Raw genomic sequence first — 14,394 nt, 5'->3', positions numbered from 1 at the left:
GTGTGTGTGTGTGTGTGTGTGTGTGTGTGTGTGTGTGTGTGTGTGTGGAGGCGAGGCGAGGGGTGACCCAGAATGGTTAGGGCCGCCCCCATTCGTGGACCCACACACCCCGGCACTCACAAAAGCTCACACACACAACACTAACTAGCCCCAGTCTCCTAACAAAACACACATATATACGCACACACACACACACACACACACACACACACTTCACAGGACTGTTATGATACAGGGTGTGTGCTCAGGTGTGAGAAGGTCGAACAGAGAAGAAACCTCAGAGAAAAAAAGATGCATACGGGGGAAGAAAAGAAAAAAAAAAAGAAAAATAATCATACCAACCACTGTTCCCTTTATTCCTGAGCTGGAGCAATGTGCATCAAACCAAAAAGCATAAACTAAACACTTAAATCACCACTGTTTCACTTCAAAGGGAATGGCTGTTGTACCCACAAGGACCTTTTCTTTTCTTCCTTTATTCTTGGTTGAGTTAAGGATCTCACCTCCGTTTGACGGCCGACGTGTGTGTGTGTGTGTGTGTGTGGTCAGACTCGGTGAGAGTACGCGACATGACGACACGACGGACGAGTCAGGAGGAGAGCTGTGCGTTGGATCCTGCTGCTGAGGCCTACATAGTATATTAACCAGGTTTCATTTCTTCTCAAAAGATGATACTTGAGTTTACATTTATTCTATTTCTGCTGCATTCTTTTTTTTCCAAAATTATATCTTGAGTCATTGTATCTAATGTGCCCACTAACAGTCGCTGAGATTATACATATTATATAATATCCAGGGGGTTACGAATAATAAAAATGTAGTCACTATTATGGTTGTTATAGGAATGAGTGATTGTTGCCACACTTAGCGAGATTTAATCTTCACACAGTATTCAGGAAGCAGAATTTAACAGAATTTAACTTATCAGAAGTCTAAAAGAGAGAGAAAAGATATCGACCACGTATCAATATTATATGACATTATTTGAATATTTTTTGTAGAAATTATTTTTGTTTGGAGTTACAATAAATTATAAAAAATGACATTTACAACTATTCCAAATGAGCATTTTATTACACTGAGTGTAAACCTTGCAGTAAACATGACTGTTATTTGCCTTCTTGCTTGTACTTTTTTCATTCAATCAAGTGTCCGTGATTACATGTGCTGTTAACATCTCTTTCTTTATTTACAGTGGGGTGAAAAAAATAATAGCAAAAGTCATTAATGTGAGCCATTTAATTCACTTTTAACGTGGTATTGAACGCTCTTAATTACAGGCTATTCCAGCAGTCTGTCTGACAATCACAAAGAACTGCTGTCAAGATGATATAAATTATTTTATTCTGATTAAAGTTGCAAAGAGCTCTTTATATCTGATGTCACTTGCAGATTCAGCACAAGCGGTGCGCTAATTAAACATATTTTCCATTGTACAAACAGTGGAGATATACTGAGAGAGAACGACTGACCCTGAGGACGGATTTTCTCATCTCTAACTCTCCTCTGCAAGGCTGTTCCAGTGACAGGTTGTGTTTAGCAAAAATGTATTTTCCTCTGCAAAAACTACAACATTTCACTCAGAAGGGTTCAATTGCTGAGTCAGCCCAGGTACACGGTGGATAAAGAGATGTGAATGCTGCATTACACCAGGATACAGTGTACATCAAAGATAAAAGCCAGAATAACCCTGTGAGAAATGACAAGACAGGGATTCTTGTATTACTCCTCTGTTTTCTGAGCTGGTGGTTCCTGTATTAGCTATTCTGTGTGTAGGGCTCATCCCCTTTGAGTCTGAATGGTGTCAAGAACTGAGGCTTGGGAGGGAATAGTTTATGAATGTAGAACATTGAGAAGTGATGTAAAGGAACACATTTCATTGTGGATCAAAGAGCAGGAAGTGCTCGTAGCCAGAGAATAAGTGTATTGCAGTATACTGTACGCATTAATGCCTGACTGACTGTATTATGATGTTTAGATACAGCACACACAGTTGGATCCGAGTGTGTCTGCAGTGGGCTGGTCGCCCAGTGCTTAATTAATAACCGGGTTAAAGTTCCTCACAGTAACTTTAAATAAAAGTAGCAACACAGAGTGGAAATAGATTCAAGTACACGTCAGTCATGCATTACAGTTAAAATTAGTATCCAAAATGTATTTAAAGTACCAAAAGTACTCATTGTACAGAATGGCCCGTATCAGAATAATATGATATAATTGAATTACAATAATTGATTATTATAATTAATGTCATAAATATACGCACCACTTTAATGTTGCAGTTGGTAAAAGGTAGAGATGTTTTTAACACATTTATATACTGCCAGCTTGCTTAATCTGTGATAATACATAATAATTAGTTATTTACATTTTGTATTACTAATCTGAATCTGCAAAGTAACTACAGCCGTCAAATAAAAGTAGTGTCGTAACAAGTACAATACTTCCCTGAGGAATGTAGTGGATATGAGCAGCGACAGGCTGGGGATGAAGAATGCCTTTGGACTTCTCGACTCCGAGCGGCCCCCATGTTGACCGAAATAGGAATATTATATTCACACGTTGTTAATCAAGATAAAACCTGCTGCTAAATTTTTTTTCATGAATGAAATCTAACAAATGAGATTGGAGGTGCCAAATGATTCCGCCATTCAAGACAAAACTGTGAATAATTTTTTCATTAGAGTTTTATTAGGGTAATAAATGAATATTCAGATGAACCTGCCTACCTAATTTAATTAAAATGGAGCAACGCCTCTGCTTTGCTGCTTTGAGATGAACCCGGAGACATATAAAGAATTAATGAGTAAACTCTCTGAACAACAGAAAGCTGCTTTTTTTTATTTCACCTCTGAATAATGAGTGTAAAAGATCCATTTCAATGTGGTCTGGTTTCACAGTTATGTTTATTAACATACACAGACTGTACTGCTTATACAGAAATAAGTATATGCTGCCACAGCCATACCATGAACATAACACTTATCTGATCTAGAAACTGTAGCACCTGCCAACGCTGGTGTGTGTGTGTGTGTGTGTGTGTGTGGGAGATGAATACGATTGTCTTTGGTCTCCTGAATGTGATTCAGAGTTTGGTGAAAAATGGCTCCATTTGTCCCCGTCATCTCTGTACTGTTTTCCCAGCTGGACCACTGCCTCGTGTTTGGAGTATTTTAGGCTGTGGATTTCACTTGGGTCCTTGAGGCTTCCACGTCTCGACTGCCCTAAATATTCCCCTTGTTTTTGAGGATACACATGCCAGTCACCTTCCCCGTGGTGTGCCCATGGGTCTCCGTCAGTCACTTTGTACAGCCCTACCATTTACTTGTACATGACCTGATTTCTCTGCTGGGGTCATGCGTTTCTCTGGGGTTTGACTGATCTCATGTTTCATCATCTTTCGGAAAAAGATGAAGGGTTAGAAGTACAGGGAGCTTGTGCGTGACGGATCCCTCTGGAAGAAGCCTGACTGAGCACCTCGTGGGTTTTTTTTAAGGGGGTAACATGGATGCGATTTGGCTCAAAAACCTTGTGTGTTTCACAACTGAAGCCCCTCCCTGTTCGTCCACTGACATCCCCCACATACTTTGTATCAAGAACTCGGATCAGGCTGACTCGCCCTTCTGCTTTGGGATGCGCCAGTCCACCTTTTTCCTCTCCCGATACCTAAAGTCTTTCAGGACAGCATCGATTTTTCTTTCCTAATAATAAGTATCCTGGCTCACCGATCATGCAAATCGAGAAGGGCTGATCAATACTGATGAAATGGAAGAACTATATTTTCATCTACCTGAAAATAGACCCTCCCGAAAGAATCGGTGCTAAAAATGTGGATAGTGTATGAGCTTATACTGTCAGCTGTCACTCTGACGAAAATCCTTTAGTTAAGCACAGTCAACAAAATTTCTTTTACCCATGTGCTCTTTTCCATTTCTGAACAGGAGACAACAAGAACTATAACAATAGTACTCCTCAAATAGATTCACCCCCAGCATCCCACCTGTTTGCTTGTAATCACAAGGAAACAAGCAGAGTGCAGAGATATGGTAGGTGAAGTGAGTGCAACTGGAGTAACTGTGTTTTTACAGGAAACTTTAAAGCTCCACCTGTTACCACCAAGCCGTGCGGCAGCAGTGTTGTACCCGTGAATATCACTGAATAAAGCTGCATTAATTAGCATGAATAATTCATGCATCCACCATGCCATCACCTCGTATGTGGATGCAACAGTTGGCCTTAAAGGTTTGACTTCGACTTGCGCGCACACACACACACACACACACATAGAGGTGCTCCTCCCAAGGACTTACAATAACAAATTTGTTATTTACAGATGGAAATTGAACCCATATTATGATTAAATTCAATATGCATTATGCAACTTTCTGCCTGAAGTCAGCAGATTGTAGTCCCACTCTGGTCCCCGTTAGTCGGTCAAGTTCCCGTCATTCATCTTGATGAGGTGTCTGCCTGAGACGTCTCGCCTGAGGCTGACCCAAGGAAATCTGTAAAGACACCCAGAGGCGTTGCCAGACATTTAAAAAAAATAAGGCACAGGGGCACAAGCCGCCAGCACACCCTTCCCTAAAGAATACGTTTAAATCCATGGAAAGTGTGAGCAAGGCAGCACCTTTGTCATGAATAGCAATAACTGCAGATGAAGAAACTTGATCTAATAATATCATATACTCTGCAGTGGAAAAGATTTATTTGATTTAAACTGAATATTGCTAAAAATGAACATCACCGCAGTACATCTACCAACAGAAATACAGTGAAAATCAGGCCACATTAACCACAACCCACAGACTCAGACACAGTGTAGGAAGGCAGACAGGCCGGGCTTTCTAAAAAGACAACATGTCGCCTCTGCCAGCTCATTGGTCCCGCAGCTCTGTCCCTACTGAACATGTGGACAACACAATATGCTGTTTATGTGAGCTCTGCTACTCTCACTTTATTGCATGTTTTATTGTGCATCTCAGACTCCAGACTGCAGCGCAGCTCAATACTCTTTCCCTGACAGACGACTGAATAACACTGAATCACATCAAATAATTACCAAATGAAAAGTTTCAGATTCACATCTCTCTCTCTGTCCATATTAGGGATGCGCCAAGCTGACTTTTTCAGTCCCAATACAGATACCTGGGCTTTGGGTATCGGTTGATGCCGAGTACCGATCCGATACCAGAGTTTGATCAACTAGCTGCATGCATCACTGTGTGGAAGAGCCCGGGACCATTCTTTTATATGTAAGGAAACATCGGGCTTGACTTGACATGTAAAACAAAATAAGACAAATAACTACATAAATTAACTGAATTGTTATGTATTAGAATGATGTAAACGATACCAGATTGGCCACCGTCACCTACAGCATACCCAATCCAGCTATTTGAGTAAGTATTGGACCGATATCCAGTATCAGTGATTCTCTCTCTCTCTCCTTGTTTTCTTTTTTCTCTGGCTCTGCAAATCAGTTAAATTAATCTATTTCCATTAGTATTGGAAATGGCAGTTTACCAAAGCCGGATGGTTTGACCCAGAATCTGAATGATTAATTTGTTCACAAATATTAAAATTGGTCAGAAAATCATGAACTCCTGTCTCCCCATCACCAAGTCGGCTGCAGAATGTTTTATCATTGATTTAGGGGATGACAATTTGACTTTGTAATACATTTCTATGACTAAATTATTTTTGGAATTAGTTTGTACAACTTCACATTTGTTCTCAGGACATCATCGTCATTATTATGTTTCTGCCTGTTAACAGATGGCGCATCGTGCTGCTGCTGCTGCATTGCCTTGTTTCTAACACTGTCCTTTACCAACACATGCCCTTGTGAAGCATCGGCGTGCCCCATCTCAAACACGTTGGCATAAAGATGGCTGCCGCTGTGCAGTATGTAACCCTCACAACGCCTCTGCTCCAGGCAAAGAAATTGAAATCTTTGTCAATCCACTCAGCTGTCAGGCTCAGTGCACCAGTGGGGCTGACATCAGAGCTCTACAATGCCAGTTGTACGACTTAGTGCTGGGATGTCTGCCCTCTCCGCTGCTCCTGCAGACATTACAGAACGGTGAAGATGTGAGATCAGATGTCTATCGCTTGGAGCTCATGAACCCGACGAGTAACAATGTTTAAACATTTGTTGGGTTTTTCTGTTTCACGCTTTAATAGCGTCTGTCAGATTTCTTTGTATTTTTAAAGACTACTGTCACAGATGCAGTTTGTGTGCCGTGAGCAGGATGTTTTTTCCGTCGTATTTGATGTTTTTGTAAATTCTGCAGTGCTTTTAAAGACGTCGGCATGCTTTCAGGTGGCAAATCTAGTTTGTTTCCGAGTCGTACCTCTGCCAACTAATCCGTCTGAAAATTTCAGCAGACGAAGCTTCCCAGATATGAAGAGCAGACATGAAGGCAACATCTCCACCCTATATCAGACATTATTGCATTTTAATACAGTACGACAGCAGAGTATATGCACCTTTTAAATGCTTTTTCACAGCAGCACTTTCTTCCACAGTCATTTGAAAGGACTTCTGTCCTGATGAAACTTTTATCAAATCAGTTTGAGATGCATACAGAACGGAGGAGTGGATAAGTATCACACTCTACAGGTACCAGTGTGCTTGACAAATTGTCTAAAAGCATCTGAAACCCCCCCACGCCTTACCGATGTTAGCCTGTGTCTCACTATTTTGTAGCTTTTTCCCCCCAATCTGACAATCCAGCATTCACGACAGGTCTGAACTACTTGGTTCTTTTAACGTGTTCGACAAGTGCAACGCCATGAATGCCTCTGTGGAGACTCTGCACAATTATTCCCATTTGTAGGATTCATCACACCTCATTCCTCTCCATGATGGCAGGCTTTTTGCCTTTAGACATAGTCGGACCACACTTTCACACAAGATGGACAATGATGCACATGTATTTACATCAAAATGACGTCAAAGATCTTTACTGAGATCTGTAAATTAACCAAATTTCATAAAAAAATATGTATCCAGGTTGGAAAATGAGTCTAAGTCATGAGTCGTATAATTCAGACTCAGTGTTCTAAAGTTATTTGAAAGTGCTTGAATTAGTGTCCATCCTATAGCACCATCAGATTTGTTTTAGATACAAAAATGTGGAAACTTACAACTTGTCCAGTGCTAGTTCCTTACCGAACGGCCCTGTGTTAAAACAATGCAAGAGTGTTGCATCGGTGGGGGCATATTGCTTCAGACCTTCTGCACAGGCCACACACAATCACTAATCAAGGTCAATCACAGGGAAGCAAAAAATAGCTGCAAATTAAGGGGAAATGTCCAAACTAAGTACTGAGCCTCAGCGGGCTCCCTACTGAACATGTGGACAGCAGCAATAACACAACAGCTTCAGTGTCCAAACAATTAAGGCACAGCTTGAGCTCCAGAACAAACCAGACAGCAAGCAGTCAAATACACACAGCCATGACGTGACATGACCGTTAACCACCAGGAAAGCAAGACACAAAGACAAAGACAGAGAGAAAGTGTCTCTGACTCACCTTACTTGAAGTCTTTTCTTCAATGGAGGGGAACTGGTCCATATCCACACATCACCTCTTGCTGCTCTGTTTATTCATTTAAATTACAACTTTCTATTATTTATTGTGAGGATATAGTACTATGCGCTTAACAATTCACTTCAGGGTTTCTCCTCAGAGAGCATGGCGACGTGCTCACCTGTCTGTAATCAAAGTTTGACACCTGCACGCTGTCCTGAATCCACGCCACTGCCTCGACTTTACGGGTGCAGTACCACCTTTCGCCACACAGACTGTGAGACACTGACCAGCGCTGGAACCCTGGGAGGCGCTGTTTCACTCATTTGAAGTAATTTATTAAATACTGGTAAAGCAAAAAGGTCAACGAAACAAACGGAAAAAAAGGTGTCAAAGTTAAATGAATGAAAGATATGGCTGTTTTGGATCTAGTTTATTGCATAGTGTGTTGCAGAAAAGTTTGAACAGCTTACCAGATGACGATAAATAGGCAAGGGAATCTATTACAGTTTTACAGTAAGGGAGTCCAGGATTACTTCTTAATAGAAAACACTAGGGGGTCACAAGGGGGCTTGTTGCCAAAGGGGAACTGGCCTCTCTTGTTGCCAAAGGACCACCAAAGCACAAACAAGTTGACATTCACACATCTAGCTCACTCACTGTCATTTGTTATAGTTTTGTTTTTTAGCAGTAACACTTCCAGGAAGTATTCTACTTACCAGCTGTATGTGAACAGATCCTCGTTCTACTACTTTCAACTGCACGGTGCCAGAGGGGCTTCAGTGACTGGAGGCTCAGACTCCCAGTTAAGATATTGACAAAGCTCCTCTTCATTAGCCTCGAGGACTCAAACTTGAAACAGTTCACCTCTCTGTAGCACGCAGGTGCAAACGCAGAGACAGCGAGAAGTAGACTGTTGATGATCCTCTCCCATATATTCCATTCACCTTATCATGTTATATCCGCTGAAAAGCCTCTAATGCAACCCTATTTATAGACATTATTTTGTGACTGCATTATAAACTGTTTACACAATTCAATATATGACTTTATTGTCATTGTTTTGGGAAACAAATATTAATGTACAATGCATGCAAAATGATGTCGTAAAAAACAAACAAACAAACACAGAATACCAAAAACAAAGAAATATTTATGTTTAATCTGTAATACTAATGCATTGGCAATGGCAATTGCAGTAAAGCAGCCCTACTGTATAGGGTATTTATTATAAGGCTAAGTCAAATTTATGAATCGCTTATTATCAACAAATGTATGTATACCAAAATTATACATAATGGGTAGAAGTTAGGATGTCGTTTGGAACTCTGCAGTGTGATGACAAGATAACTCCTCCGAATTACATGTATAAATATCGGTCTTTGTGTGGAAAGATAGGTGCATATTTTTGCATGCTCATCATTGATACACCTGTTGTGTTTTTTGGCAATGATATGCCAGAACCACAGGTGACACCGGTGCATTCATCTGCAGGTTGGAGACTTTTATTCAAAACTTTAGCCATAAGGACACCAGGGAGCTGACCGTCATTCCTCACAGTCATAGGAAACAGCAGAGTCCACGTACCTCCAGATGGCTTTGTCTGAAACCTAATTTGGGTGTAAAGTAGTATCTGTCACGAAGACAGGCTGAAAGAAAACACTTCGGGCGGAGAAGCAACTGAAGTTTTTTAAAGAACCACCTTAGCAGAGAATATTTGTATGAGATTGTCCCAAACACATGGCACCACAATGACAGGAATTTGGGTAAACACAGTGACAGTTATTCAATTCAAGCAGCAGGAGGGAATTCACAAACCTACTTCTCTGATTTCAGCCTGTCCAACTGAGCTGATTAAAAATGAGATCTGAGAGAAACGCACCACTCAGCAATATGGAGGTCAAGAGAAATTGGAGCAAGAGAAATAGTCTATTTAAAAAAATTTAAAAAAACAGACACAAAAGAACACTTGGCAACGAAGGAAGCTGGGTTCATCTACAAAGGAGCACTGACATTTAAGAAATGTATGACTGCAGAGTAAACACCATCTCCAGCAGTGACATACCTGGAGTTTAAGTTACCTGAAGACAGAGAGTTTCGCTTGAAAGCCGGCACAGCTCAGTCTCAACAAAAAAGAAACTGACACAAACTGAGAAACAGTCTTCTATTTAGGGAATGGATACAAAAAGGCAGTAAAAGGAAGATGCATACTTATTATATACAGTAATATATAGTGTATGGTTACATTGTTTTGGTGTTAGGATTTTAAAGGAATACTTCACACACAAAATTACAATTTGCATATCAATTGTCTCTGTCTGGATAGGTGTACAACAAGAATTCAAGGTAGCACAGGGTAATTGATATAAATATGATTATTTTGTGGGTAAAGTATTCCTTTAACAGTATCGGCAACCTTGCTATAAGTAAGAGGATGTAGAGCAATTATGATTGACTTCTATGTGTGCTCTCTGGTTTGGCTTCTGTCACTCAATTCTTTCTTTTTGTAGGAGGTTTTATATTTAGCAGCTCTTGCACCATTTCTCCCTGAACAGATTAAACTTTCCCCCTTTGCCATAACTTGAAAATTCTGTGGATTTTCTCTATTTTTTTTATTTTTCAAAAAGCCTCTCTGGGTTGCTCTCTTTTTGTACACTCTGTCATGTAGTACGAAGTATATTTCCACCTCTTTTACGGCCTCTGTCTCTCTCAAACACCCCTCTCACAGCTATTCCATTCCTGCATTTCCTTCACGGATGGCAGACTATTGTGTCAGCTGCTGTCACACGTCTCAACGTTCAAGCGAGGGCTTCAGTTGTGTATTTACTGTATACCGATGAGAAAAAGAAACAATTTTCTGAAGTAAGGAAACAATAGTAAAGTACCTTCCCGAAAGGTTGTCAGGTTGTCAGTGAGTAAAACTAAACGAGCGATGTCATTATTTAAATTTGTACAATTTACTTCTGAGTTTTATTTTTTCTGTTTTATATTTGGCTTTCAGGAGGTCATATGATCGTTACACTCTCCATCCGCCAACACTAAAGATGTCTAAAGAATGGCAGGATAAGAAACAGCGGGGGCTTTCAAATTTCTGATTGATTCAAGAAACTTTTCGATGTTGCTAAAGAGATGCGAAGCCCTGGGGAGATCAGCTATAAGCCTCTTTTAGATGTAACGTCTAGCTTTAATGAGATCTGCCAAAAGCACTCTATCACAAGAAAGAGACAGAGATGAAGTCAATAAGGTCAATTTAGAAAGAGCAAGAAAGTGAGCCTGTTCAGAATCTCCCAGCAGACCCGGGAACAGAAACTCAGAACTTACACCGCAGAATGCAATTATCTGTTGCACAAAAGGTTATGGGCATCTTTGCATTTTGCACAAATTCAGATTTTCTATATTTACAGAACCTCAGAAAATGGGCATAGTCAAAAACATTTTCCTGCAGTCAAAATTCCTTTATAACTGCTATAAAAATTCATCCACAACCCAAAAAAAAAAGACAGACAAGTAATATTTTGTTTGTTCCGTACAAAAGAAGACAAAGAAGACTGTTCAGGTATATGGAGAAGTGTGCCAGATACATAAAGAGTGTACCAGTCATATGTGTACAGAGGAAAACCTGACGAAGGCGTTTGGTCAGAGTGTCTGAAGCGGAAGCAGAGGATAACAGTGTTTCATGTGTAATGTGTGTGTCCTGTCAGCAGGCAGCCTCTGGGGCGCCTAAGTGTACCATCTGTGACCAGGTCTGCCATGCCATCATACCCTGTACCACTGCCACTGATGATGAGGTCGTGTTGAAGCACATGTCTATACTGCTTTCACTGCCGGGGAGCAGCGGAGAGGAGCCAACAGGAAGCGGGGTCCTTGTTTGTTTTTCTTGACATAGTTCTGAAATCATAATTATAAAGAAAAACATGTTATTTACCATAGATACGACACATTTTGACAGCAAAGCTAACATGTCCTGCCCGCTAACAGCTTTCGTACAAAGCAGAGCCAGACAAAACACATCTCCGTACTGGATGTGCGGAGATGAAAATGTTATTGATCCTCTCTTGTAAATCTGTTTAGGACAGCAGACAAGTGTATTTCCCAAATTGAAAAATAATATTCCTTTGATATACTGTGATGGGATGCATCCTCTAATTTTGTCGTGTGATGATCTGCAGATCATTTGTGTATTTTCTCCCTATGTAATGCAATTTTGTAGTAATATTGGCAAGGACATTACCTGAAGCACAGAGTATGGTTTTATGATTAACGAGGAATAAAAGTGCTCACAGAGGAGCTTTTGCATCTTCTTCTTAATGCCCCGGTCTATCCTAATAGAAAACATTTGACCTGTCTATGCATGTTCTGTATGTGTAGTGGGAAAGGGGTCTACAACTGCATTTCATTGTGCAATCCTGTATTGTGCTGTAATGACACTTAGGCTGAACCTTTTGACCTTGAGAGCGAGAGAAGATGGTAAAAATAGTGAATTTTCAAAGATCAATGATGTGCACCACTTACTGAACACATCTCATTTGTTGCTGTTGTTGTTAAATCCTCCACCAGGCGATGGTATTGATGAGGCAGTGCTAGGAGGCTCCCAGAGGACAGGAGAGCTAAAGCTCTGCCAATGGTATTAGATCTGCAATGCAGTGTGCAAGAAGCAAGATATGTATTAACAGTAAAAATAACTTTTTACACCAAGAAAGGGTGTTGTCGATAAATAGATTAAAGAGATCAATAGATCAATGGATAAAAGCACAAAAACAAAAAGAATACACAAATTGGCCCTTACCTTAAAAACTGTTTTTAAGGTCTGTTATTACTGCAAATATGTTTTACAGCTGTTATGTGCAATTTGATCTGAACTGTTCTGTAATAGAAACATCAGACCGCCATATTTATGTTTTTACTGGTGCTTGACTAAACATTTTCTTAGTTAACCTAGCTAGCAACCTCATATGGAGCCTTGTGTTTGTCCTCGAACATAGGGAATTCAATAAATGAGCCTTGATACAACCGATGTTTAACAAAGATGAGACCATAAGCGCGAAATGCTTATTATTGGAAAATATTAATTGCTGGCCTACTGTTAGTCAAATATCTTGCTTATTAAAAGCTACACACCCTGTGGGGTTTTTAGAATTTAATGACACTCAGGGAACACTAAACATGAACAACGAAAAAGAATGTCCATGCAGTGCAGGATGTCGAAATATTCATGATGCTGTCAGAATGCTCAGGAAATCAGAAAAGCATGTGGACTAAGCTCCCCCGCAGCTCTCCAATGGATCCCCGCTGTCCATCACTGCACACTTGATGACACGTTCCATCAGTTAAACACAAAAGCATGACAAGTGACAAGAAGCTCCACATGAATAACTTCAACTGTTTAACTCAGTGCAGTATTCAGATGTGCAGCAGACAATGAGAGAGAGAGCTGCGTCCCACACAAGTGGAATCCTCCGTAGCAACATGTACTATGTCTGCATTGTGCATTACCTGCATTTTCTTCATTTCACTTTGTCGAATTGGAAGTCTATTTCCTAGGGGCTTCACTTCACGTGAACACAGAGCCCATCGAAGTGACCCGAGTAAAGCTTCTGTCCCAGAGCTGGAAGTCCGACCTGAAATCAAGCAACAGGCGACAATGGACCCCAGTTGCCGAGGTGACTAAGATCCAAGGACCTGTCGAACTAAACTACAGCATTCCTTGGCATGCTACAAGGGAATTTTCTGGAAAGACAACAGTCAGTGCAGCACTTCACAAATCTGGACTGTGTGGGAGAGTGGCCAGATGGCAGAAGACAGCAGCCTGGAGTTTGCAGAAAGCAGTGAAAGGTTCTAAGAGCATGACGCAAAAGACTGTGGTCTGATTAAAATGAACACTGAAGACTTCGACCATAATGCAAACTGATATTTTTTAGTGTAAAACAGGAATCAGCATCACTCCCCAAGTGGAGCATCATAGCGATCAGTCCTTACAAAACCAGTACAGTGATAAGAAGCTATATAAGGGGCGTCATCAACATCCCCACTAAGACAGAGCAGAAGTATAAACAGATGACATCACACAAGAACATTAAGGAGGATCACAAGCTTTTCATTCAGGCGGTGAGGATTATAAAGATAAGCGAGTCCCATAACACCTGGAGCTCCTGGCAGTCATCCTGAAACCGAGTTGAGTTGAGTTGAGTCAGTAACACAAGGAAAACATACAACAAACGGGCACAAATATAGATTAAAGGCAGACACCTGCTAAAGAATGAAAAGGAAGAAAAACATTTTGGAAAGTAAAAGAGAGATGAAGACATTACACGAGGTAAAAGAAAAAACAACCATGCAAGCGGCCCCCGAGTGGTGCTTTGAACATCAGCCTGTTATTTCAGTCTGGACCAAAGTGGTGGAGCAACAATGTCAGATCGACATTTCCATCCCTTCAGCCGCACACTATCCTGGCTTAAAACATGTGTGCATGCCTGTGTTTTGTGTGTGGGACTGTTCATTCAGCTTTGTTTATCAAAAAAAGTCTGAAGTCTGTGTTTATATTTATTGAGGGATTTTACTGTATTGTGCAGCGTGAGTGTAATAATTCCACAAATGTGATCCTCGACCTGATAGAAAATTGATAAAAGACAGCAAGTGCAGGAAATGAGAATGTGGGTGTTAATATCTTTTCACATATGAATATGATCAGAGGACGCAGAAGCACAGCTGAAACCACAAACACAGAGAAACGCTCACTGAACATGTGCTTGTATCTTCTTTCACTGTGCTGTTCATATGTTACTACACCTCACAATGTCAAAGTAACTCAGTCCAGTCCCCTTATATCAAGCATGTATTGAATAATTGATATGTTAT

This window comes from Anarrhichthys ocellatus, unplaced genomic scaffold (assembly GCF_004355925.1).
Source record: "Anarrhichthys ocellatus isolate YVR2014 unplaced genomic scaffold, GSC_Weel_1.0 scaffold23, whole genome shotgun sequence".
In the NCBI taxonomy this organism is placed as follows: Eukaryota; Metazoa; Chordata; class Actinopteri; order Perciformes; family Anarhichadidae; genus Anarrhichthys; species Anarrhichthys ocellatus.
The sequence above is the reverse complement of the archived record's forward strand: the minus strand, read 5'-3'. Positions refer to the sequence as shown.